This window comes from Bombina bombina, chromosome 2, assembly GCF_027579735.1.
Source record: "Bombina bombina isolate aBomBom1 chromosome 2, aBomBom1.pri, whole genome shotgun sequence".
Classification (NCBI taxonomy): domain Eukaryota; kingdom Metazoa; phylum Chordata; class Amphibia; order Anura; family Bombinatoridae; genus Bombina; species Bombina bombina.
The window spans coordinates 846850648-846876578 of NC_069500.1; positions in this window are offsets into that span (position 1 = coordinate 846850648).

Below are 25931 nucleotides of genomic sequence, written 5' to 3' on the forward strand. Positions count from 1 at the left end.
TCGCACTTTTTTCTTATCACCCCACTTCTTGGCTATGCGTTAAACTGATTTGTGGGTGTGGTGAGGGGTGTATTTATAGGCATTTTGAGGTTTGGGAAACTTTGCCCCTCCTGGTAGGAATGTATATCCCATACGTCACTAGCTCATGGACTCTTGCTAATATGAAAGAAATGAATTTATCAGGTAAGTTCTTACATAAATTATGTTTTTGCGCATACGCACTGCGCAGGGAAAGCCAAAAATCTAAAAAACTAAGCGGCCACATTAGAGATGCCTCTATATGAATTTTTTAGCCGTGCTGCAGCACAAACCACCACCAGGTGGCGCATCCGATTGGCTACTGGTAGCAAAGCATGCTACAAGATTGCGCAATAGCGAGAAAGCTGATCCCTATGCTGCCTCTCTCTATTTTGCAATATAGAGAGAAAAAAAAGGATTTTTTTTTATTTTAATAAAATTTAATTTTTAATTTAAAAATGCACCAAATGGGGGAACTTCCGGGCAGCTGCCATGATTAGTCGCATAGCTGTTTTGCACTTTAAATTCTGCATCTATTGTGCTCTGTTTTGCAAGAATTGCTGCTGGCATCGGCACCTGGAGCCGTTACAAGATCTCTGCCTGCATTATACCCCCCGGCAGGGTCCCTTCGGCCCTGTCGTTACGCAGCACTTGATGTGCTATAAGGAAAAAAACAGCTCATCTATCAGCCTAATTTATTTACTGTCTATACCAGAGTGGAAACATGGAGACCGCTGCATTGTTCCTTTCGGAACTAGAACGTATGTTGGAGTATCACTGTAAGAATTTCCTATGTGAAATCAGAAACACATTCTACAACAACCCTTTGAAATAACAGAGGATCTCAGCTTTAATTCCAGTGGGGACGGTGGAGCTCAGGGGCCCTTGCTTTCACCGCCCCAAACCATGTGCCAGCAGCAAACCCCTACAGATGATGGAAGACCAGATAAGGCCACTGTGCCGGGTTATGCTGCTTGAACCAGCTGGTTGCAATGAGGCTGAGGAAGGACATTTTCCTGATCTTAACCGCCAGATATCCGTATTGGGAGCACATACATCAACTGGTATTGGCATTGTTTCACCTACTCTAGCTTCCTTATCAAACCTGAAGCAGAATATAGCCGCCTTCTCAAAGTCTCAACATACAATATGTAAGGTTGGAGACACTAAAATGGAGGAAAATCTATCAACGTCTGTGAGGGTAGCCCATCGGAGGGAACCTTCATGTGCATACCTGGCAAAAATATATTTTTTCCTAAAAGGATGGACATTACAACCAGAGGTGAGAGGACTAAATATTCTGTCTAGAAAAAAGGAATGACCGTGATAAAAAATCACAGAGCTCCTATAGGAGGCGCTAAAACTAATTGTAATAATACCACTGAAATGTGAAGATAAAATTCATATATAACAAAACAAACAGAAACTATGTATATGTGTAAGATATACAAAGTAACAAAGTAAATGGAATATACTAATAAAACCGGCCAAGGAAATAGTGAAAAGTCCAGCAGGTATCCTCAAATGTCCAAAGGCAGCTCTCTGTCTTCACCCAAAGGGATGATAAACTTCTGTAGTAAAAAGACAAAAACAAAAACAGAGGCGCCACATGTGTAGATCAATAAGAACCACTATAATCCAAAATGTAAATAGATGCAGGGTACTCACAAAAGCGATGGCACTCTATTGTGCCAATAGAGGCGGGCTGGTATTCTGCAGCAAACCAGCTGGCTGATCAGAGGAATCTCCAACAGATATAGACAGCACTGGAATCCAATGGCACCGAATCACCACGACAGCAGTCTCAATGGCAATGGCTCCCTCAGGCTGGAACCAGTTAGCAGAACCTCTTCATCAGCAGATGCCCAAAACCTTCAGGAAGCATCTTTCCCCCTACAGCAGCCCCTCATACAAACACACATCTCAGCACCCACACATTCTGATTAGTTCTTTTGTATTTGTTCAGCTTGAACAAATACATCTCCCTAAACCTTCCGGTGGGGGCTCCCTGTTCAGACGACTACTACCATAACTCCATTAAGATGCACAGACTTCATCGGGGACAATCTCAGTTGATCTCTGTTCCAGGATTGACCCGCCTAGGGATAGGTTGACTATAGTATATAAATTCCCTAATTAATTTTGGTAGAAATTATTACCTATGGCTCTAGCTGATGCCAATATCGATTTAGTCTGCAGTGTAATGGTTAATTTGTTTATAATACCACTTTAAGGTTATTAAGTTCAATATCGTTTGACTACATTGTCTAGGAATGATATGCTGAATTCCTCTTGCTCTGTACTTTGTGCAAGTCCCGCTAACAGGGGATTCATTTTCTGTACTCATAGATTTTGTTCATAGCCCATGAATAACTTATTGCTTATACATATCCTGAGTGCTATGGTAATCTCTTAAGCATACTGTTAAGGTCGATATGTAGACTCTATTTATAATGCTTTTATTTTAAGGTGCTCAAGTTATTTACAGTTCGACTTTATTATGTAGGAAGAATAATGTATTGAAACCATTTTGCTGTGTAGTAAGCCCCACTCCCATAAGACTAATGCCTCATTTGCATAGACCTTGTACATAATTCATAACTGCCTTATTGCCTATTTATGGCTACTGTGTTGGAGTTCTGTCCTGCAGCTCTGACATAGTATTTTGAACTGACTTCCTGCCACCAGCGGCCGCGGCAGTATGGCATCTACACATTACAAGTGTGGAGTACTCTGATGGAGCCCTAGACACAGCTTTCTATAATAGCGAAACTTACCTATGACCTAATAGGCTATATTGCTATTTCCTGTTAAAGTTACAGACAGGCTGTCAATGTTATAGTTACGTTGGTTGCATTACTAGGGCATAATTACAAGATGGCTGCAGGAACCCATTCATCTCTTTCCCCGCTGGTATCAGCTGAGTTCTTCACCTTATTACAATTGTGTTTGCCCACTTTGGGTCGGGCTTATCCCAGGTTGGATCCAATTCCCTTATTTGAGTAAATCTTCCCAGACTTTCATTTTTTTTTCTTTTTTAGATATACTTGATTGTTTTAAGCGCAACTCCAACTTATACTTAATGTTAACATGTTCTACTCAAGCTATCCTATAGGCTCAGCTTTATCTACATTAAAGTGTTACCTATCACTTACAACATTTATACATATAAAAAATGAGAGAAAAAGAGGCTTTACACTGAGACTCAAAAGTAGTCTCCTAGTATTCATACTACCCCTCTGTAGCTTCATATCCAGGAGTCCTGAGGGGTCCAAAAGTGGCCTAATGTACCATTTAGAGGGCTTACAGCGTTATAGGCTAGTTATCAGTTGTATCTGTACTGTGTATCTTAATTAGTTTGCAATTTCAATGTATACTATGTACTGACTCTCAAAAATTGTATGCCTTGACTTTTGCCTCAATAAAAACTTAAAAAAAAATAAAAAAAAATGCCCCAAATGTCAGGTGTGGGAGTGCCTCACCTGCCTCATATGATTGCACATCCCTATCACTACTTTCTGGAGATATTACATATGCTTCGCTGCTTTAAAAATGAAGAAAAGAAAATAAAGCCTACCGCACCGTTCCCAGGCAGTCTCCCATCCATGTACTGACAAGGCCTAGGCCTGCTTAACTCCCAAGATCATACAGGATCATGTGCATTCAGGGCAGTGTGGCAGTAGACACTCTGTGCTTTTTAGCAAAGCGGATTGTTCACGGTCTGCAAACAATTGTAGAGTTTAAACGGGGTTACAATTTAAATATATAAATACATTAATAAATAATGCCAGTACAGGCCCAGAATAACTCACTGAAATATGACAAAAAGTATACACGGACAAAGCATCCTGACCCTCTGCCTGTCTGTCTGTATTTACAAAAGATAATTATCTTTAATCCAATGGACATCTCATTTTTAGTAATTACAAGGTACAGTTGTTTCAATGAATATTGCTACTTTCAGGAGATATGGCGTATGTTTCGCTGTATAAAAAAATATAAAAAAAATATTAACTGCAACTGATATTCCTAGGCAGTTTCCCATCCACGTACTGACCAGGCCTAGGCGTGCTTAACTTCCGACACCAAACTAGATCATGGTCATTCAGGTAAGTGTGGCAGTGGACAATCAGTGCTTTTTCCCAAAGCAAATTGCTCTTACTCATGCCGTCATTCACGGTCTGTAAACAATTGAAGAGTTAAAATGGGGTTACAATTTATAAAGCAAATATATAAATACATTAATAAATAATGCCAGTACAGGCTCAGAATAACTCGCTGATCCATGACAAAAAGTATACACGGATAAAGAATCCTGCCCCTCTGTCTGCCTTCCTGTCTGTCTGTCTGTCTTTACAAAAGATAATTATCTTGAATCCAATGGACATCTCATTTTTAGTAATTGCAAGGTACAGTTGTTTTCAATGAATATCAGGAGATATTACGCATGCTTCACTGCTTTAAAAAAAAAAAAGTTTACTGCACCTGGTGTTCCTATGCAGTCTCCCATCCAGGTACTGACCAGGCCTAGACCTGCTTAATTTTTGAAATCAGGTATATTCAGGGCAGTAGATTCACTGTCCTTTTTCCCAACGCCAATTGTTCTTGCTCACATCGTCATAACAATCTGTAAACAACTGAAAAGTTAAAACAGGGTTAACATTTAGACCACAAATATTGACTTTTAAAAAATACATTCACATAGATACATCCACATAAATCCCTAAAGGTACCTCAGGGTAAAAAATAGGTAATAAATTAATTATAGTGGTGGCACTGATAAGTCCAGCCCAAAGCTCTATAATGTCTCAAGAGATCCAAAAAGTCTTGAAAAGTATGAGGAAAAGTGCCCCAATTGTCCACAGACGATATGAATTCAATCGCAGTTAGGCACAAGACCAGGCACTTTATATAACTATGGTATTGAACAAAATAATAATCTGAAGGAGCGCCACCAAGGCAAGGTCTATTAGTAGGTTTAAAAAGTATGTCTAAAAAGTATATAAATGTTTAAAAAGTTAAAACAATGCTTATTTATTATTACAAGTAAAACAATTCAGTGTATGATAGAAAAATTTAAAAATTACAATTGAATGCATGGATCCATGACTGTATATAGTAAAAAATATATAAAATAAAAACCTGTGTATTAGGATCGAGATCTAAGGAAGCAGTATGCGAATGTAATCTGTACCTTAGACTCGATTTAAAAAGACAATAATACTGTACAAAAAATCCAGATATTGAAGAAAAATACAAACAATTACAAAAATACTAACAATGATAAATAATTGATCACAAGATTATAAGTGAATATTTCAAAATGCTCACAGTCCTCCTGTGGCTTGATAAGTCCAAAGTACAAAGTGCAAGTTATAAAGTTCTGTGAAAAGTTCTCCAATAGTGTTTCAAAACTAGAATCTCCAAAAATCATCCAAAAAAAATATCGATAAAATAAAAAAAAGATGGTTAATGTGCAAAAATCGAAAATACTTCCAAAATTAGTCCAGAAATACAAAAAAAAGATGTGAAAAAATCCAATGTGTTAAATCAAAAGATGTGTCACAAAAATAATGTCATATGTATATTAGTGATGATCAAAAAAATATAATTAAGTGATGATCAAAAAAAAATATAATTAAAAAGGTAATGGAATTGTAAAAAATGGGCGAATCTTCAAATCCTGTAATTGAAAGAAAATAACATAGCACAGTATTGTTTAAAATAAAATCACAAATGATTGAAATAGAGCTCACCATATATCTGCCAACGCGTTTCGGCCCACTGTGGGGCCTTTTTCAAGACTAAGGTATGGTTGTGGTGAGTATGCTCTTAAATACACCTATTTGGCCTATCACAGTGCACAAATTTTGGCGCCATTCAATTAGATTGATACCGGAAGTAGTCTGCCGGTTTGTGTATCTTTTTTTGACCCGGATATGTATTTACCGTTATTTGTATAACAATTCATTCCCTGGGTATGTGTCAGAATTTTACTACTGGCATTTCCCTGAGTTTGTATTATGATTTCCCACTAGCATTCCATATATCTAGGTGCTAGAGTTGTACCTCATCCTTTGATATCGGGGTCAAAGTGTTGCAACCGGATGTTGTTTGTTTCGTCTAAACGGAAGTTTTGACCGGAAGTTGCTAGTTTCGTCAGACCGGAAGTAAGTTAATTACGCACTTCCGGTTATTGACAAATAAGGCATTTGTATGTACTGGTCCTAGAATGGGGTACAATGATTTCAGCAGTTGTTAGACATAAAGTCATCAACAGATCTGTTGTAGTTTATACCGGAATCACTATATATTTGAGATAGGGGAACAATCATACGTGTCTAATTAAATATTAGTAATAGGAAATTGTTGAAATGTGGAATTCTTATATCCACTTCAGATTATTGGCTATGTCAGTGGGTTATGTTCACCATGAATCCCTAATTCTCTAAAGGTTTCTTACACATTGTGATGTTACCTTTTGAAACATAGAATTAGAGGGGTCATTGTATAGTTCCTCAATGGTATGTATTCCTGACATAGTCTTTACAAGTGGCAAAATTGGTCATAGAAAGGTTAGTATATATACACACTTTAATAAAGGGTACCTATAGAGATGTGAGTAAGAGAATGGGTAAGGACATACAAATCAAAAAAATGCATTGATTATAGAAAACCTATGGATCAATTGTATTGATATCTAAACACCCTTGTATTTAGAAAAGAAAAAACGGAGAGCGTTAGGGATTATGTGATTTAGTATACAGTACAAGTAGAGTAAAATACAATAAAATAGAATCAAGTAATCACGACACAATGACAAATCATTTTAAATTAGTCATGTGGCTAGTTGTTGTATATACTTAAGTTATTCATGGATATCTATATGTGTCTGAATCACCTCTCAATTATCGAAGGTGATGTATCTATATTTTTGTGATGGCATCAGATCTCTCTGTTAGTTTCCGTATAGTTGTGCTCCGTATGTTATTTAGAGTGTATGAGATACTGATTGCTCCATCTGTGATTCACATAGATCTTCATGAATAACATAAAAGCCTATCATTATTTAGGGCTGATTAAACTTAAAGCTTTATTAGCACTGTTACTGTTGATGGCTAATTGGGGGATTATATGAGAAATGGTTCAACCATAATTTCTTCTTATATAATAATAAGTCATCTTAAAGGTATTGCTCCTTTTTTTGATGTTGATTCCTAATTGTTAGTGGTTCAAATAAAAGGATTTATTATTGGTGATTGAAGGGGGGTTACATAGAGGAACACTATCATCTGAAATTCAACAGATGGGAAAGGTCTTCCTTATTATTGAGACCCTTGGGGTAGAGGCAGTCTAGTTCAAATAACCATTTGGACTCTGTTATGAGTAGTTTTTGGTCATAGTCGCCCCCCCCTCCAGTTGGGTTTGACTAACTGGATCCCAAAATAGCTGAAATCTTTTAAACTGCCCTTATGGTAAGTAGAAAAATGGCTATACAGAGATGTGTCGGTGTTACCATGCTCGATCTGTAGTATGTGCTCTCGGATTCTATCCCTCAAACATCTTGATGTTTGGCCTACATATTGTAGGCCACAACTGCATTGTACCACATATATAGCACCTTTACTGCTGCATCTAATCAAATCTTTGATTTCATGTTTGATGTTAGAATTGTGTGATGAGAAGTGTTTGATCTTTAGACCTCTCTTACACGCCTTGCAGCTGGGGCAAGGGAAAAAACCTTTAGTGGTTCTTCCAAACACATCTTTTATTCTGGTTGATTTTACACGTGGGATGCTTGGGGAAAGAATGCTTTTTAGGTTTTCAGTCTTCCGATAAATGAATTTAGGTTTTTCAGCTAATGTCTCTCCTATAACATCATCATTTTTCAGCAGAGGCCAATGTTTTTCTATTATTTTTTCTATTAGCCTTCTGTTTTCGCTGTATTGAGTAATAAATGCGACGTTTATAGATGTGTCCTCATCGGTGTTCTTTGTGTTCTTATTTTTGTATCTCAGGAGATCTTTCCTATCTTTACCCCTAACTTCTTCGATGTCTTTGTTCAATTTGTCTTCTTCATAACCTCTATTTAAGAAGCGTGTTTTCAGTACCATTGCCTGTTCTTCCCATTGGTTCATATCCGAACAATTTTTCTTCAGTCTGAGTAACTGGCCTTTAGGTATGTTCTGTTTCCATTTTTGGTGATGGCAGCTGTTGCTGTGGATGTAATTGTTACAATCCACAGGTTTAAAAAAGGTTGAGGTCTTCAATTTGCCATTCTCTATCTCTATTTCTAAATCTAGAAACGTTATCTCTGTACTGCTAATCTCGTAAGTGAAATGTAGATTGCAGATGTTATTGTTCATAACCCTGATGGTATGTTCTAGATCTTCTTTTGAGCCCTTCCATATCATGAGAATATCGTCAATATATCTGTGGTATGAGACCAGGTCCCCGCCTGCTGGGCAGGAATCCCAAAAGATGAGCTCCCATCTACCCATAAATAGGTTGGCGTAGCTAGGCGCGAACCTGGTCCCCATGGCGGTGCCACATAGTTGCCTGTAATATTTCCCATCGTGATAAAAGTAGTTGTGGGACAGTATATAGCTGATAGCATCCAGTATAAACCTTTTCTGTGGATCTGGTATAGTTGAATCTTTCTGTAAGAAATACTCTATAGCTTCTATACCTCCCTCGTGTGGTATACTGGTATAGAGGGAGGTTACATTGCACGTTACTAGAAGATAACCCTCTGCCCATTCTATATTTTCTAAGATGTTGAGTATCTGGGTAGAGTCTCGTATATACTCAACATCTTAGAAAATATAGAATGGGCAGAGGGTTATCTTCTAGTAACGTGCGATGTAACCTCCCTCTATACCAGTATACCACACGAGGGAGGTATAGAAGCTATAGAGTATTTCTTACAGAAAGATTCAACTATACCAGATCCACAGAAAATGTTTATACTGGATGCTATCAGCTATATACTGTCCCACAACTACTTTTATCATGATGGGAAATATTACAGGCAACTATGTGGCACCGCCATGGGGACCAGGTTCGCGCCTAGCTACGCCAACCTATACATGGGTAGATGGGAGCTCATCTTTTGGGATTCCTGCCCAGCAGGCGCGGACCTGGTCTCATACCACAGATATATTGACGATATTCTCATGATATGGAAGGGCTCAAAAGAAGATCTAGAACATACCATCAGGGTTATGAACAATAACATCTGCAATCTACATTTCACTTACGAGATTAGCAGTACAGAGATAACGTTTCTAGATTTAAAAATAGAGATAGAGAATGGCAAATTGAAGACCTCAACCTTTTTTAAACCTGTGGATTGTAACAATTACATCCACAGCAACAGCTGCCATCACCAAAAATGGAAACAGAACATACCTAAAGGCCAGTTACTCAGACTGAAGAAAAATTGTTCGGATATGAACCAATGGGAAGAACAGGCAATGGTACTGAAAACACGCTTCTTGGATAGAGGTTATGAAGAAGACAAATTGAACAAAGACATCGAAGAAGTTAGGGGTAAAGATAGGAAAGATCTCCTGAGATACAAAAATAAGAACACAAAGAACACTGATGAGGACACATCTATAAACGTTGCATTTATTACTCAATACAGCGAAAACAGAAGGCTAATAGAAAAAATAATAGAAAAACATTGGCCTCTGCTGAAAAATGATGATGTTATAAGAGAGACATTAGCTGAAAAACCTAAATTCATTTATCGGAAGACTGAAAACCTAAAAAGCATTCTTTCCCCAAGCATCCCACGTGTAAAATCAACCAGAATAAAAGATGTGTTTGGAAGAACCACCAAAAGTGTTTTTCCCTTGCCCCAGCTGCAAGGCGTGTAAGAGAGGTCTAAAGATCAAACACTTCTCATCACACAATTCTAACATCAAACATGAAATCAAAGATTTGATTAGATGCAGCAGTAAAGGTGCTATATATGTGGTACAATGCAGTTGTGGCCTACAATATGTAGGCCAAACATCAAGATGTTTGAGGGATAGAATCCGAGAGCACATACTACAGATCGAGCATGGTAATACCGACACATCTCTGTATAGCCATTTTTCTACTTACCATAAGGGCAGTTTAAAAGATTTCAGCTATTTTGGGATCCAGTTAGTCAAACCCAACTGGAGGGGGGGCGACTATGACCAAAAACTACTCATAACAGAGTCCAAATGGTTATTTGAACTAGACTGCCTCTACCCCAAGGGTCTCAATAATAAGGAAGACCTTTCCCATCTGTTGAATTTCAGATGATAGTGTTCCTCTATGTAACCCCCCTTCAATCACCAATAATAAATCCTTTTATTTGAACCACTAACAATTAGGAATCAACATCAAAAAAAGGAGCAATACCTTTAAGATGACTTATTATTATATAAGAAGAAATTATGGTTGAACCATTTCTCATATAATCCCCCAATTAGCCATCAACAGTAACAGTGCTAATAAAGCTTTAAGTTTAATCAGCCCTAAATAATGATAGGCTTTTATGTTATTCATGAAGATCTGTGTGAATCACAGATGGAGCAATCAGTATCTCATACACTCTAAATAACATACGGAGCACAACTATACGGAAACTAACAGAGAGATCTGATGCCATCACAAAAATATAGATACATCACCTTCGATAATTGAGAGGTGATTCAGACACATATAGATATCCATGAATAACTTAAGTATATACAACAACTAGCCACATGACTAATTTAAAATGATTTGTCATTGTGTCGTGATTACTTGATTCTATTTTATTGTATTTTACTCTACTTGTACTGTATACTAAATCACATAATCCCTAACGCTCTCCGTTTTTTCTTTTCTAAATACAAGGGTGTTTAGATATCAATACAATTGATCCATAGGTTTTCTATAATCAATGCATTTTTTTTTATTTGTATGTCCTTACCCATTCTCTTACTCACATCTCTATAGGTACCCTTTATTAAAGTGTGTATATATACTAACCTTTCTATGACCAATTTTGCCACTTGTAAAGACTATGTCAGGAATACATACCATTGAGGAACTATACAATGACCCCTCTAATTCTATGTTTCAAAAGGTAACATCAAAATGTGTAAGAAACCTTTAGAGAATTAGGGATTCATGGTGAACATAACCCACTGACATAGCCAATAATCTGAAGTGGATATAAGAATTCCACATTTCAACAATTTCCTATTACTAATATTTAATTAGACACGTATGATTGTTCCCCTATCTCAAATATATAGTGATTCCGGTATAAACTACAACAGATCTGTTGATGACTTTATGTCTAACAACTGCTGAAATCCTTGTACCCCATTCTAGGACCAGTACATACAAATGCCTTATTTGTCAATAACCGGAAGTGCGTAATTAACTTACTTCCGGTCTGACGAAACTAGCAACTTCCGGTCAAAACTTCCGGTTAGACGAAACAAACAACATCCGGTTGCAACACTTTGACCCAGATATCAAAGGATGAGGTACAACTCTAACACCTAGATATATGGAATGCTAGTGGGAAATCATAATACAAACTCAGGGAAATGCCAGTAGTAAAATTCTGACACATACCCAGGGAATGAATTGTTATACAAATAACGGTAAATACATATCCGGGTCAAAAAAAGATACACAAACCGGCAGACTACTTCCGGTATCAATCTAATTGAATGGCGACAAAATTTGTGCACTGTGATAGGCCAAATAGGTGTATTTAAGAGCATACTCACCACAACCATACCTTAGTCTTGAAAAAGGCCCCACAGTGGGCCGAAACGCGTTGGCAGATATATGGTGAGCTCTATTTCAATCATTTGTGATTTTATTTTAAACAATACTGTGCTATGTTATTTTCTTTCAATTACAGGATTTGAAGATTCGCCCATTTTTTACAATTCCATTACCTTTTTAATTATATATTTTTTTTGATCATCACTTAATTATATTTTTTTGATCATCACTAATATACATATGACATTATTTTTGTGACACATCTTTTGATTTAACACATTGGATTTTTTCACATCTTGTTTTTGTATTTCTGGACTAATTTTGGAAGTATTTTCGATTTTTGCACATTAACCACCTTTTTTTGATTTTATCGATATTTTTTTTGGATGATTTTTGGAGATTCTAGTTTTGAAACACTATTGGAGAACTTTTTACAGAACTTTATAACTTGCACTTTGTACTTTGGACTTATCAAGCCACAGGAGGACTGTGAGCATTTTGAAATATTCACTTATAATCTTGTGATCAATTATTTATCATTGTTAGTATTTTTGTATTTTTGTAATTGTTTGTATTTTTCTTCAATATCTGGATTTTTTGTACAGTATTATTGTCTTTTTAAATCGAGTCTAAGGTGCAGATTACATTCGCATACTGCTTCCTTAGATCTCTATCCTAATACACAGGTTTTTTTTTTTTTTTTTTTTGGTTTTTTTTTAGTTTTCAAAAGAGCTTTATTAATCTTATCATGTTTACAAGTGAAAATATGCAAACAATAAGAGAGAAACAAAACAGAAACAAATTTAGCAATTTGAGGACACATCTCGACCTCTAAACGGTCTATAGACACACATTGTGAAATGAGTAGTAAATTGTTCAAGGAAATTCCGCTAACACAGTAGTTAGTTAAAATACATAGTGGTACTTTATAGCGCGGATGGGGGAGACCCAAAGATCTCCCGACCAGGAGAGGGGGGGAAGGATAGAAGTCTAGAAGTGAGAAGAGGGGGAGGGGAAGAAGAGGGTTGAGGAGTATATCGTCAGTCAAGGGTGGGTGTTTCAAAAGAAAGCCATCTGGATCCAGTCAGGTCTATCCCTAGGTCAGACCTCTCGTTCCGCCCAAGAGAGCTAAGAGGGAGAGAGAACATTAGGTCTCCAGGTTGTGTCATAAATGTCTTTCCAGTCGGCCCATGTAAGCTCAAATAGGTCAGAATTGCCTAGATTATAAAATATGCTTTTTTCCATATTGTATAAGTAAGCCATATAGGAGCAAACTCTCGTCCAGCTAGGTGGGGACTCTGATTTCCAGTCACAGGCTATCAGATGTTTAATGGACATAAAGAGGTATATACTTATGTAAGCATGATGTTTAGGGATGGAATGAGTACCTATGTGTAGCAGGGCAACTGCGGGAGAGCTACGTAAGGAGACTCCCAATTTGGGAAGGGCTCTAAAACATTTTGTCCATAAGGGGCGTATTTTGGGACATTCCCACCAGATGTGTAAAGAGTCCCCTCTCTGACCACAACCCCTCCAACAATACGGAGATGCGCTAGGAAATATTTTAGTTAGCCTGGTGGGCACATAGTACCAATGAGCCACCAACTTATAATAAGTTTCAAATAGGGTGGTGCAATGTATGGCTTTTTTGGTTCGTTCAAGCGCTTGTTCCCAATCATCTACTGTGAGTGATTTGTCTAGTAGGGATCCCCACTTTACAAGGTGGGGAGCCAGGTCTGAGTTTAGAACAGAGTCCAACAGGGTATAATGTCTGGAGAGGGGCTTATAAAGCCTCTCTCCTTGATTCCAAGTGGTCTCCCACGGGGTCAATGGACGGTTTGACTGAGGCTTAAAGCCCCAGGAGGTCAAGAAGCTTTTAATTCTGTAATGTTCAAATTTCAGGATATGGGGTAAGGCCACATCAGCTCCCAACTGTGTCGCAGATTTAAATCCACACTCCGATGACGGGAGCCAGAGGTCCGAGACCACCTTTATTCCGATTTGGGTCCATTTCAATGGATGGGCATCCTGTAGTCCTACCAATAGGCCGGACAAGGAGGCTATGGGAGAGGGGTGGGGGGCAATTTGTCTAGAGTGGCGGATTTTATCCCAAAATTGCAGGCATTCCTGGATGATGGGGTTTATCAGGGACAGCTCCCTACGACAATGAGTAGGCGTCCAAATCAGGTCGCGCAAAGTTAGGTTGTAGGGTAACGAGGCCTGTTCAATAGACTGCCATTTGGAGGAAGACTGTATGACTCCCCATTGAGAGACATGGGTGAGCATGGCTCCCTCGTAGTATCTTACTATCGAGGGAGAGCCCAGACCTCCTTTTGACCGAGGCAGCTGCAGAACTCTCTGCGCCACCCTTGGGGGTTTACCCTGCCATATATGTTTAGTGAACTCGCTCTGAAACTGTAATAGAATATGCCTGGGAACTCTGATTGGCAGACATCGGAATAAGTATGTGAGTCGAGGTAGGAAAGACATCTTTAAAGCTGCGATCCGTCCCAGCCATGAGACTTGGGAGAGGTTCCAACTCCCACTGAGGGAGCGAAGCTCCGTTAGCAAGGGGAGGTAATTGTCCCTGATAACCCGGGGGAAGTCGTTGGACAATTTGACTCCCAGATGGGTCACTGAAGATTCCGACCATCTGAACGGATACTTGAGTTTTAGAGGGGCTACAGACGAGTTCTGGAAGCCTTGAGTGTAGATCTCAGTTTTAGGGATATTTAGTTTGTAATGGGAATGGGCACCAAATTCCCTGACTATCAGTAAAAGTCTAGGGAGGGTGGTCGCGAGATCCGAGGAGAAAAGGGTAATGTCGTCAGCAAATAAGGCTATATTATGTTTGGTGCCACATAGGGTGATCCCACTCATATGTGGGTAAAGTCTAATTTGTTCTGCCAACGGCTCGATGGCCAACGCAAAAAGCAGGGGTGATAAGGGGCAGCCCTGTCTAGTCCCGTTGGAGATTTGGAAGGGGGAAGTTTGGAAACCAAGTCCCTTTACCGAGGCGGAGGGAGTAGAGTATAAGGCTTTAATTGCTCCTATGAGGGAATTTGGAAATTGAAAGGTATCAAGTACTTCCCACAGAAAACGCCATCTCACCCGATCAAAGGCCTTTTCTGCATCTAACGATATAATCGCCATGGGTTTATTGAGGCTGGACGACAGAGTCATAACATTCAAGAGTCTTCTAGTATTATCTGGTCCCTCTCTTTTGGGGATAAATCCTACCTGGTCTGGGTTGATTAAATAGGGGAGAAGGTTGGCAATACGATTAGCTAAAATTTTGGAGAAGAACTTAATATCAGTATTGATTAGAGAGATTGGCCTATAGCTGGCACAAAGAGAGGGGTCCTTATTAGGTTTTAATATAGTTACAATAGTGGCTTCAAGGAATTCACTCTTAAATTTACCTTCCTTCCTAGCTAAGTTGAAGAGTCTAAGAAGCAGGGGGGAGAGTTCTTGGATATAGGTTTTATAGAAATGCACTGGGAAGCCATCTGGCCCAGGTGATTTAAATGATTTAGAATTCTTGATAACTTGTTGCACTTCTCTGAGAGAGAATGGCAAGTTTAGGGTATCCCTTTGATCGGGTGAGAGGGACGGTAGGTTCAAAGCTTTTAAGTACTCGCGAATGGAGTCTTCTGAAGTCACGGGGGGGTTCTCGGATTTTTCTATATTATATAGGTTGGAGTAGAACTCGGCAAAAGACTCCCCTATTTGTGAGGGAATTTTAAGGAGGGAACCCTCCCTGACAATGCCATGTATACGTGAGATACTAGTTCTGTTTCTGAGTTTATTGGCTAGGAGAGTGTCCGCCTTGTTGCCCTTATAGAAGTACAGTTGCTTAAGTTTAGTTAGGTTTTCCTGGGTTCTCCGGAGCTCTAGCTGAGAGATGTGATTTTTAAGATCGGTTATTTGGGTCGTTAAAGAATTAGTAGGCTTTACTCTATTTTGGGCCTCCAATTCTCTAAGCTTAATGTGAGACTGAGACAGCGAGAGACCCGCTTGCCTTCGTATTTTAGCCTGTTCGGATATCATTAAGCCTCTTATGGTTGCTTTAGTAGCTCCCCATAGGGTGTCATCACCAACCTGTGCCCGGTAGTTAGTTTCAAGGAAGTGTCTAATTTCTGTACGTAATTTTTCTCTGAGGGGAATATCTTGCAGTAGGTTGTGGGGCATGCGCCAGGAGGGTCTGGAGCGAGTGGTATTTGAAGATATGAGGTCGGCGATAACGCAGTCATGATCCGACCAGGGGCAAATATGGATGGCCGTGTTAGTGACTAGGTCTAGAGAGTCTGCCGTAGAGAATATGTAGTCGAGTCTGGAGTATTGTCGATGCGGCTGTGAGTAGTGCGTGTAGTCTCGGTCTTGAGTGTGAATAGCCCTCCAAATGTTAAAAAACCCTGAGCCTGTCATGAGGGTACGGAAGTTCGCTGCAAGCCGTTCAGTAGAGGGAGGGGCCCTAGCCAAGTCAGAGGATTTTCTATCTAGTTTCGGTTCCCAGGTCATATTGAAATCGCCCGAGATAATAACCCTACCTTGTTGGTGCTGGGAGATAACATGGAGTATGTGTTTGAGGCACTTAGGTTGGTGAGTGTTGGGTAGATAGACTGATACAAGTGTATAGAGCACGTGGTTGATGTTACAAATTAGAATGATATATCTGGCCTGTGGATCTCTGATGGTCAAGACTGGTTCAATAGCTAGTCTCCTGTGCAGGAGGATTGCAGTGCCCCTGGCTTTTTTAGTAAAGGGAGCATACTCAATATGTGTATAATCCCTGGAGGAAAGTCTAATCGGTTCATCATTGAGCCAATGCGTCTCTTGGAGGAACACTATGTCAGGATTGTGGTGTTTCAGTGAGCGCAATAAGAGACTTCTCTTAAAGGGAGTGTTAAGTCCTCTAACATTTTGAGTAAGAAACCTCAGAGGAGAGCAAGTCATGTATAGTAATGATTAAGAGTTGGAGCCGGGAAGTCAGAGTACCTGGGTCTGGGAGACAGAATGGGGGAAAAGAGAAAGGGGGGATAGGTAAGTAGAAAAGGAGGGCACTGAGTAGTGCCTCTGGTGTGGTGGAAGTAGTCCACCTCAAGGGAGCCCTAGCGTGGGCTTCAGTTGGGGGGCTGAGAAAACAGCTCCGGAGCTAGCACAGTGGAGCAGAAACGTCAGCCCCGCTCTAAAAATGTATTTGTCATAATATAAAGTGCTTAAACCAAAACAATTACAAAACAGCAAGCAACATAACTTATCAGAACTTATAATATATAACTTATTCCGTAAATAAACATTTTAGCGGCTCAGAAGGTCTCACAGGAACCTTGCCTGAGTCAGAATGCAGGCTAGGCAAAAAGTACCATCAGGAGAGACCCTAGAGCCGACATACTTCTAAACCAGGTCAAGTGACTTCTGTAGGAGCCCACTCAGTGGGCTCAGGGTGTCCTTGAGAAACTTGCAAATGTTGTATCTTGGGCCTTTTTATTCTCTGTTCTTTTGTTGACCATTCAGGAGCTGATGCTCTCAAGGCAGGTTGAGATTGAGCCCGTACATTTCGGGGGTCCACTAATAGACCCCATGAGGCCAGTAGAGACGTACCCTGAGAGGGTGTGGTGATGGTTATGGATTGGTTATCTTTGGTAACTATGAGCCTGGTTGGGAACCCCCATCGATATCGGTAGTTGGCCTTGCGCAGAGCAGTGGTTACTGACTGGAAGTGTCGACGCTGTTGGAGGGTATGTGCCGAAAGGTCGGGTAATATTTGTACCCCCTCAAACCTACCACTTAGATTTGGTTTACGGTAAGCAGCTTGAAGGAGGCGATCTTTATATAAGTAGCTATGGAAGCACACTACAATGTCCCTCGGCTTGTCAGAATTCACCGACATGGGGCGCAATGCCCTGTGCGCTCTCTCCATTGTGCCAGACAGGCCTTCAGGGGTGCCTATAAGCTCTTTGAAGAGATCTTGGAGGTAGCCTTGGATATCTGCTGGAGCCACCGTTTCTGGGACTCCTCTGAATCTGATATTACTTCGCCTCGATCTGTCCTCCATGTCAGCCAATTTAGATTCCAATTGTGAGATCTGCTCAGCCAGGTTTTCAGCATAAGCCAGATTGTTGGATTGATCCACAGCCTGATCATCTTGCTTGCGCTCCAGCGCATCAACTCTGTCACCAATTTCTGAAATTTCTTTCTTGAGTTCTGCGGAGCTGCGCTGGATTTCTTGGGTGATGGACTTAGTCTGGATGGCCAGGAGTTTCTTGAGCGATGATTCTGTAATGTAATGTTGGGAGGAAGATGCTGAGTGTTGGCTAGATTGAGACTCTTCATCTTGGGAGTCCTATTCACTCATCTCACCACCTGGGTGGGGTGGGGGTTCCTTGGAAGCGTGGGCAAAATGGTCAAAGACTGTCTTCCTAGGTTTGGGGTTAGACTTTGTATGTTTCTTTATTATGTGAGGCATCTTATAGATTAGTAATTAGATCTCCGGAAGGCAAGGTAGGAAGTCTCTGGGGGCTCAAGGGCAGTAACCTGCTGTTTTGGAAGAAATTCAAGGGTTATACATACTAAAGTGAAGCACGTAGTTTACATAATACCTATCTCGTAGTTAGAGCGGGGCTGAGTCACACTTCAAAAAGAGAAGTTACATGAGTACTTAACTTTGTTACTACCACCTAAGTCCCTCACCCCGTGGAGCAGGGGGATACGACCCGAAGGAAGGGAGAAGGGAATTGCAGGTGACCCACCCGGATTAGCCGGGCGGGAGCGGGGAGGTGAGGGGCCAGACAGCAGCAGTTAGAAATCAGTCAATATACCACAAGTGCCTTTTTTTAAATCAGCAAAAGCGAACCCGACTGTGTCAGAACGTAAGTTAAGAGAGTGATATTCGTACACAGGCGGGCTTGTGAACCTAGGTTACCCGGCGCAGTGGCCCCTGTCGGTCAGTGCACAGAAGCTAAGATTGCTTTCTCAAATAGTTAATAATTCGAATAAGTGCAATGAACAGGCAGGAGAAACTGGGGTCTAAGGAATGTGGAAGCACAAGTCCTGTAGAGGAGAGGACAGTAGTTATATGAGGTCAATACAATCAAATAGGATAATAAACCAGGCCACAGAGGAACAGAGGCCGGTAACCAGTTAGGGTCTGTAGGAAACCTGTGGAAGGAAACAATTGTTATGAAATGACACTACACCATAGGCATCAAGCCTAAGGACAATTGCACTGACGCAGCAGCCTTTCACATTTATTCTTTTACTAAGAGTTCAGATTAGAGTCCCACAGTCTCAAGAGAGTAAAGTGTAAGTGGAGTAGCAGCGATAGAGTTCTCTGAATTATCTGATAAGGAAGGGGGTTGTATAAGTTATTACTCAGAGATGGGGGTCAATTATTTTCCTCCCAAGCTATACAGTGAGAGAGGATGCCCAGACACTGTCACTTTATGTAAGGCCTTCTAGGCTGAACTTTTTAAGTCCACTCAGCCTTCTAGAATGGGTAGGTTAGCACAAATGCCCAATGTGTGTGGATGTCCTTCGTGGATGGGCCCAGCGACAGGAGCTGGCGTTGAGGAGCTTATGTAGGAGGATGCTGACTTGTGTGGAAATTATTTAGTGAGCCAGGGAGAATGGCTTAGGTAGTTCTCCTTTAATCTATGTCAGTAGCTTTCTGCACTAGGGGTTTGTGGATATGGGTAAGCTACGTGGAATCAGAGAGGAGGGCTGCACCAGGGCAGATGTCTCAACCGCTCCCTTTATGTACCCTCTCATGTGGACTAGTACAGATCTTATAGAAAACTGAGAGTCTATGCAGGAGCAGCCTGGGCCACAGCGTTTTGTTAGCTGGAGGATATTAGGTGTAATCCAGGGGTGTGTTGTGTAAAGTACTATGGCTTCTTCTCTAGGAGTGTATAGGCTATCCACGGGAGTGAGCCCTAGGTAGTCGCTGGGTGTGAGGAGCCCAAGGAGATCCCCAGGATGCAGTGGCGCAGTGTGAAATGAGTCACCAGATTAGGCCCAAGATGGCGGGCGTTCGCGCCTTTTTCAGGCAAGTTAGCAATCTAATAACCTCCTGCGTGGGGCCCTGACCAATTCCACAGGCACTCCCTCTCCCCCAAGTGGCCCAGACGTTCACCCCCTGAGGTCCACTACATAGGCGGCACTAACCTTGGAGGGTCACTGGCGCACTGAGGTAAGGCTCCCAGCCGCACGGTCTTTCTTCCTTCTAGGGTCAGGCCGCTGAGTGTATGCTCTGGAGCGGATCCCCGACCCTCCGGAGCTGGTCAGGTGAAGTGAGGCTGGCAATCAATCTCCGCTGACGGGAGGAGTCCCTCGCACTCAGTCGGGCGGAACAATCAGTCCCGCGGTCTCTGTGTTCTTCTGAGGGAGCGCTCCGGTGCGGATCCCCGACCCTCCGGAGCTTTGTGGTATAAGGCAGGCGGCTGGTAGTAGTAGGGAGATCCTCAGGAGACAAAGGACCTCTGTAGTGTATCCTAGTGAGAGGTCTGCAAGGCCGCCAGTCACCGAGTTATCCCCGGAGCAGAGTAGATTACCGTCACCACAGACTCGATCACTGTGTCAAAGCAAAGTCTCTGGAAAATTTAGAAAAAGTGATCCGCTCTATAGGGCTAGTCAGTGGGCTGCATATAAACGTACTTTGGTCTAAATTTCTTGCTGATTAGGCAATTAATTAGGTAAAAAGCACCCTGTGTCTCAGGAGCTGAGCTGAAACATGTCTAGTCTGTGCTGCGGCTAGCTCCGCCCCACAGGTTTTTATTTTATATATTTTTTACTATATACAGTCATGGATCCATGCATTAAATTGTAATTTTTAAATTTTTCTATCATACACTGAATATTTTTACTTGTAATAATAAATAAGCATTGTTTTAACTTTTTAAACATTTATATACTTTTTAGACATACTTTTTAAACCTACTAATAGACCTTGCCTTGGTGGCGCTCCTTCAGATTATTATTTTGTTCATTTCACGTTTTGTGGGCAGCTAGGGGCCCATCCTGTTAAGGAGCCATAGGTCCATTTCAGCGCTGTTTGATATCCACATCAATTTTATAACTATGGTATTGCCTATTAAGAGCAGTTCCATATTACAGCAAATAGATGTAATAATACCACTTTAACTCAGTTGTAGTAGAGTTGGTAAGCACTACATAACCCACAATTCTCACCACTATCACTAGAAGAAAATATTCGGTGCACTGGAAGTGACGTCATTTGATGGTGACCGGAACCGGAAGTGCAGTGGTCATTTGCCGATTTTGGTGCCAAAATATTTAAAAATAGGGTCTATTTAAGGGCCCCACCAGATGGACAAACAGAGTCTTGACAAAGACCATTATAGGTAGAAACGCGTAGGCTGTTTGGACCATCCGGTGAGTACTTTTAATCCTTAGTGTTTTATATGTATTTTTAACAGGGTTGCACTATTTTTGCTTTGTTGATTTTGTCCCACAGGTTCATACTTTTTGAATTAGAGAGAATGTCTTGTGGCTAACTGCCATTGGATTCATATTGTCTTTGGACAATTGGGACTCGTTTCCTCATATTTTTCAAGATTTTTTGGATCTCTGTGGACAATATAGAACTTTGGACTGGACTTGTCAGTGCCGGAACTATAATTAATTTATTACCTATTTTTTACCCTGAGGTACCCTGAGGTACCTTTAGGGATTTATGTGGATGTATCTACGTAAAAGTATTTTTTAAAAGTCCCCACTATTTGTATACTCTAACTTCTGAGATCAAACAGGATTGGGTGCATTCAGGGTAGTGTGGCAGTAGACATGTGGTGCCTTTTTTTCAACGTGAATTGTTCTTGCTCATGCCGTCATTCACAGTCTGTAAACAACTGAAGAGTTATAATGGGGTTACAATTTAGACTGCAAATAATTAAATAAATAAATTATGCTAGTACAAGCCCAGAATAACTCACTGACCCATGACAAAAAGTATACATAAATAAAGTTTCCTGCCCCTCTGTCTGCCTGCCTGTCTCGCTGCCTGTCTTCACAAAATATAATTAACTTTATTCAAAAGGGTATCTAATCGTTATTAATTGCAAGCTTCTTTTGTTTCAATGAATATCGCTACTTTCATGAGATATTGCGCAGGCTTCACTGTTTTAAAAATGAAAAAAAAAATACACAAAAGCCTTCCACTCCCAGTGTTCCAAGGCGGTCTCCCATCCAGGTACTTACCAGGCATGGTCCTGCTTAACCTCTGAAATCAAACGTGAGGTGCATTCAGGGAAGTGTGGCGGTAGACACGCAGTGCCTTTTACCAAAGCAAACTGTTCTTGCAAATGCCATCAGTCACAGTCTGTAAACAACTGAAGAGTTATAATGGAGTTAAAATTTAGACCACAAATAAATAATTAAATAAATAAATAATGCAAGTACAGCCCGAGAATAACTCGCTGACCCATGACAAAAAGCATAAAGTTTCCTGCCCCTCTGTCTGTCTTTACAAAAGATAATAATATTTAATCCAATGGACATCTAAATTTTAGTAATTGCAAGGTACAGTTTTATCAATGAATATCGCTACTTTCAGAAGATATTATGCATGCATAGTTGCTTTAAAAATGAAAAAAAAAAATGCGTAATGCACCCGGTGTTTCCAAGCAATCTCCATCCAGGTAGTCAGGGCCGTCTCTAACGCGGGACAAAAGGGGCAGCTGCCCCGTGCCCAGTCTTTGTTGTGGGGCCCAGAGCCGGTGCTTGTGTAATTGTATTGTGCCATGTGAGACAATTTTTGTTAATGCCAGGCGCAGTAGTGAGTAGCACAGCATGACGTCACTGAGAGAGTCTCACCTCTAAATTGACTACTTGAGCTCAGCTAAGTGTTAGTGAGTGACGCTGTCACGCCCACCCCCGGCCAGACCAGACCTGTACAGACTTAGAGTGAGAAGACCGACGTGCACTGTCAGTCAGTCTGACTGAAGAGGTAGGAAGGTGGGGTCTGAGGGAGGGCAGCCATGAGAAGTGGTAGCACCACGTGGCTGAACACGTGACACATTGTGACAGTCTACAGACAGACTCAGTGCGGTCGTAGTGTTGTCTTGTGACTTGAGGACAGAGATGGAGTAGATCATAGATGAGAAGTGAACTTGTGTGAGTGGCACTGGGCCTGGCACAGCTTCAGGGGCAAAATATTTTAATATCACAATTTTTTTAAAAGATGTGATCAGAAAACATTGCGCTGTTCAGAACAGCACAATGTTTTCTAATCACATTGTTTAGTTCTGCTGCTGCATATAACACTGATATATATATCAAGTGAGAACTTGTGAGTGGCACTGGGCTGGCACAGCACTGCTTCATGGGGGGCAAATGGTTATGGCACAAATTATTTAAATCACAAATGTTTTAAACAATGTGATCAAAAACATTTTCTGATAACATTGTTTAAAACATTAGTTCTGCTGCTGCATATAACTGATTTTATATATATACTGTACATATATATATATATATATATACATACAGTATATAAATGATATATATATATCATATATATTTACTTCATTAGCAGATGCAGTTTCATCACTTGTCACTGTAGTCACATGACCACATGACATGTAGATTGTAGATGAAGATAACGACGATTCAGAGCAAATCATTATTAGTATTATAAAAAAAAAATTGAATGTGGAATATGCTGTCCATTTCTTTAGCAAAACTTTTTTAAGCAAAACTAATTTACAAGAGTTGAACCATCCTAGTGAATGTACTCTACATAAATCCCAAATTAAAACATTGGAGATACTTAGATGTTAAATGGTATAAATATAAGAAAGATCTATTAGTTAAGGGGTTAAGTAATTTGCAAAAGTTTTAGGGTTTCCTATCCCCCAGTATTATTTGTATTTACCTTTTTAAGGTAACTTACTTTTATGTATTTTGTTTAATAAATTTTAGTTCAGACAGTTGCTCCAACTGAAATAAGCGGGTGGCTGATTAAATGCATTATCTATACATTAGAGAGGTGGGCTAAGGTAGTGGTTAATAGGTTACTGGTGGTGTCCTTGGCTGCTGGTGGGGTGGAACATAACTGAGACATCTGCCGCTATGCAACCTTAAAGAGCAGTATGTATACTGCATATAAGTATAAATAAATGCTAATATATTAGGCAATGTTACATAAAGGACAAGGTCTTAAGTTGGGACTGAACTTTTTCTCTGTTGTGACTAAATGAATTCCTTGAAATTGATGAACACGCTGCTTGTTTTCCTCTACTGCGTTACATTAGGTTAGGCTTAGCTCTGTAATGTCTTGCTGAAATCCTCCTTGCCAAGAGAATAACATGGCATACTATTTGTCCAAAACAACTTCATTGCCATTTGCCAGACTTGCTGTATATAACTTTCTCTGTAATAAAGCACCATGTGCACTTTCTTTGCCCTGTTCTACCTAGCTATCAGCTAGATTACGAGTTTGGCGTTATGAGTGAAAAAGCATCGTTATGGCCCATAACAATGCTTTTTCCATACCGCTAAGTTTTACGTTACAAAGCTGTACCATAAAACTTAGAACTAAACTGCTACAAAGTACACTAACACCCATAAACTACCTATTAACCCTTAAACTGAGGCCCTCCCACATCACAAATGATAAAATAAAAATATTAACCCCTAATCTGCTGCTCCGGACATCGCCGCCACTTAAAAAATGTTTTAACACCTATTCCGCTGCTCCCCGACATTGTTGCCACTATAATAAACCTATTAACCCCTAAACCGCCACCCTCCCGCATCAAAAAACACTAATTATAATTAACCCCTAATCTGCAGTCCGCCCACTCCGCCGCTATAATAAAACTATTAACCCCTAAACCTAACCCTAACACCCCTAACTTAAATATAATTAAAATAAATCTAAATAAAACCTACTATTAATAACTAAATAATTCATATTTAAAACTAAATACAAACTTACCTGTAAAATAAACCCTAAGCTAGCTACAATATAACTAATAGTTACATTGTAGCTAGCTTAGGTTTTATTTTTATTTCACAGCTAAGTTTGTATTTATTTGAACTAGGTAGACTAGTTAGTAAATAGTTATTAACTATTTACTAGCTACCTAGTTAAAATAAATACAAATATACCTGTAAAATAAAACCTTACCTGCCTTTCAATAAAACCTAACATTACAATAAAATTAATTAAATTAAATTAACAAAATACAATTATCTAAAGTACAAAAAATAATAAACACTAAATGACACAAAATAAAAAAAGAAATTATCAAAAATAAAAATGAATTACACCTAATCTAATAGCCCTATCAAAATAAAAAGCACCCCCAAAATAAAAAAAAAACCCTAGCCTACACTAAACTGCCAATGGCCCTTAAAAAGCCTGTAACAAAAAATACAAACAACCCCTCAACAGTAAAACCCACCACCCACACAACCAAACCCCCAAATAAAATCCTATCTAAATAGGCTCTTTACACAAACAGGAGCAAGCTGGAGTAGGTATACATCAGTATTCTCCTAAAACTTTGGGGCTGTATAGGCTATATAAATGGATCATCTATAAAACATTTATGCAAAGAAATCTAGTGTATAATGTCCCTTTAACCATGCTGCCATTGCTGCGCTACTTACCCCCTTCGCCGCGCTGAAGTTCTAATGTGAGGAAGAACAGCAGGAGGAGGAAAGGGATTGGTGTGGCATATGCTGTTAGATTATGGGGAATGTGGGAACTTTGCATCTATGGTAAGTTACAGCATACATGGCTATGTGTGTGTTTTAGTTTTTTGGGATGTTGGGGTGGAGAGCGAAATTGCATGGGGGGGAGGCCCAAGAAAATGTTTGCCCAGAGTCCAATCAATATTAAAGACTGCCCTGCAGGTAGTGATCAGGCCTGGCCCTGCTGAACTTCTGAGGTAAGATGAGTGCATTCAGGGAAGTGTGGCGGTAAACACTCAGTGCCTTTTGCCAACGCGAATTGTTCTTGCTCATGGCGTCATTCACAGTCTGTAAACAATTGAAGAGTTAAAACTGGGTTAAAATTTAGATTGCAAATAATTAAATAAATAAATCATGCAATACAGGCCCAGATGCTGGTCTTTAAGCCCTTAAGGACCAGCGTTGTACAGGCTGTCCTGGGC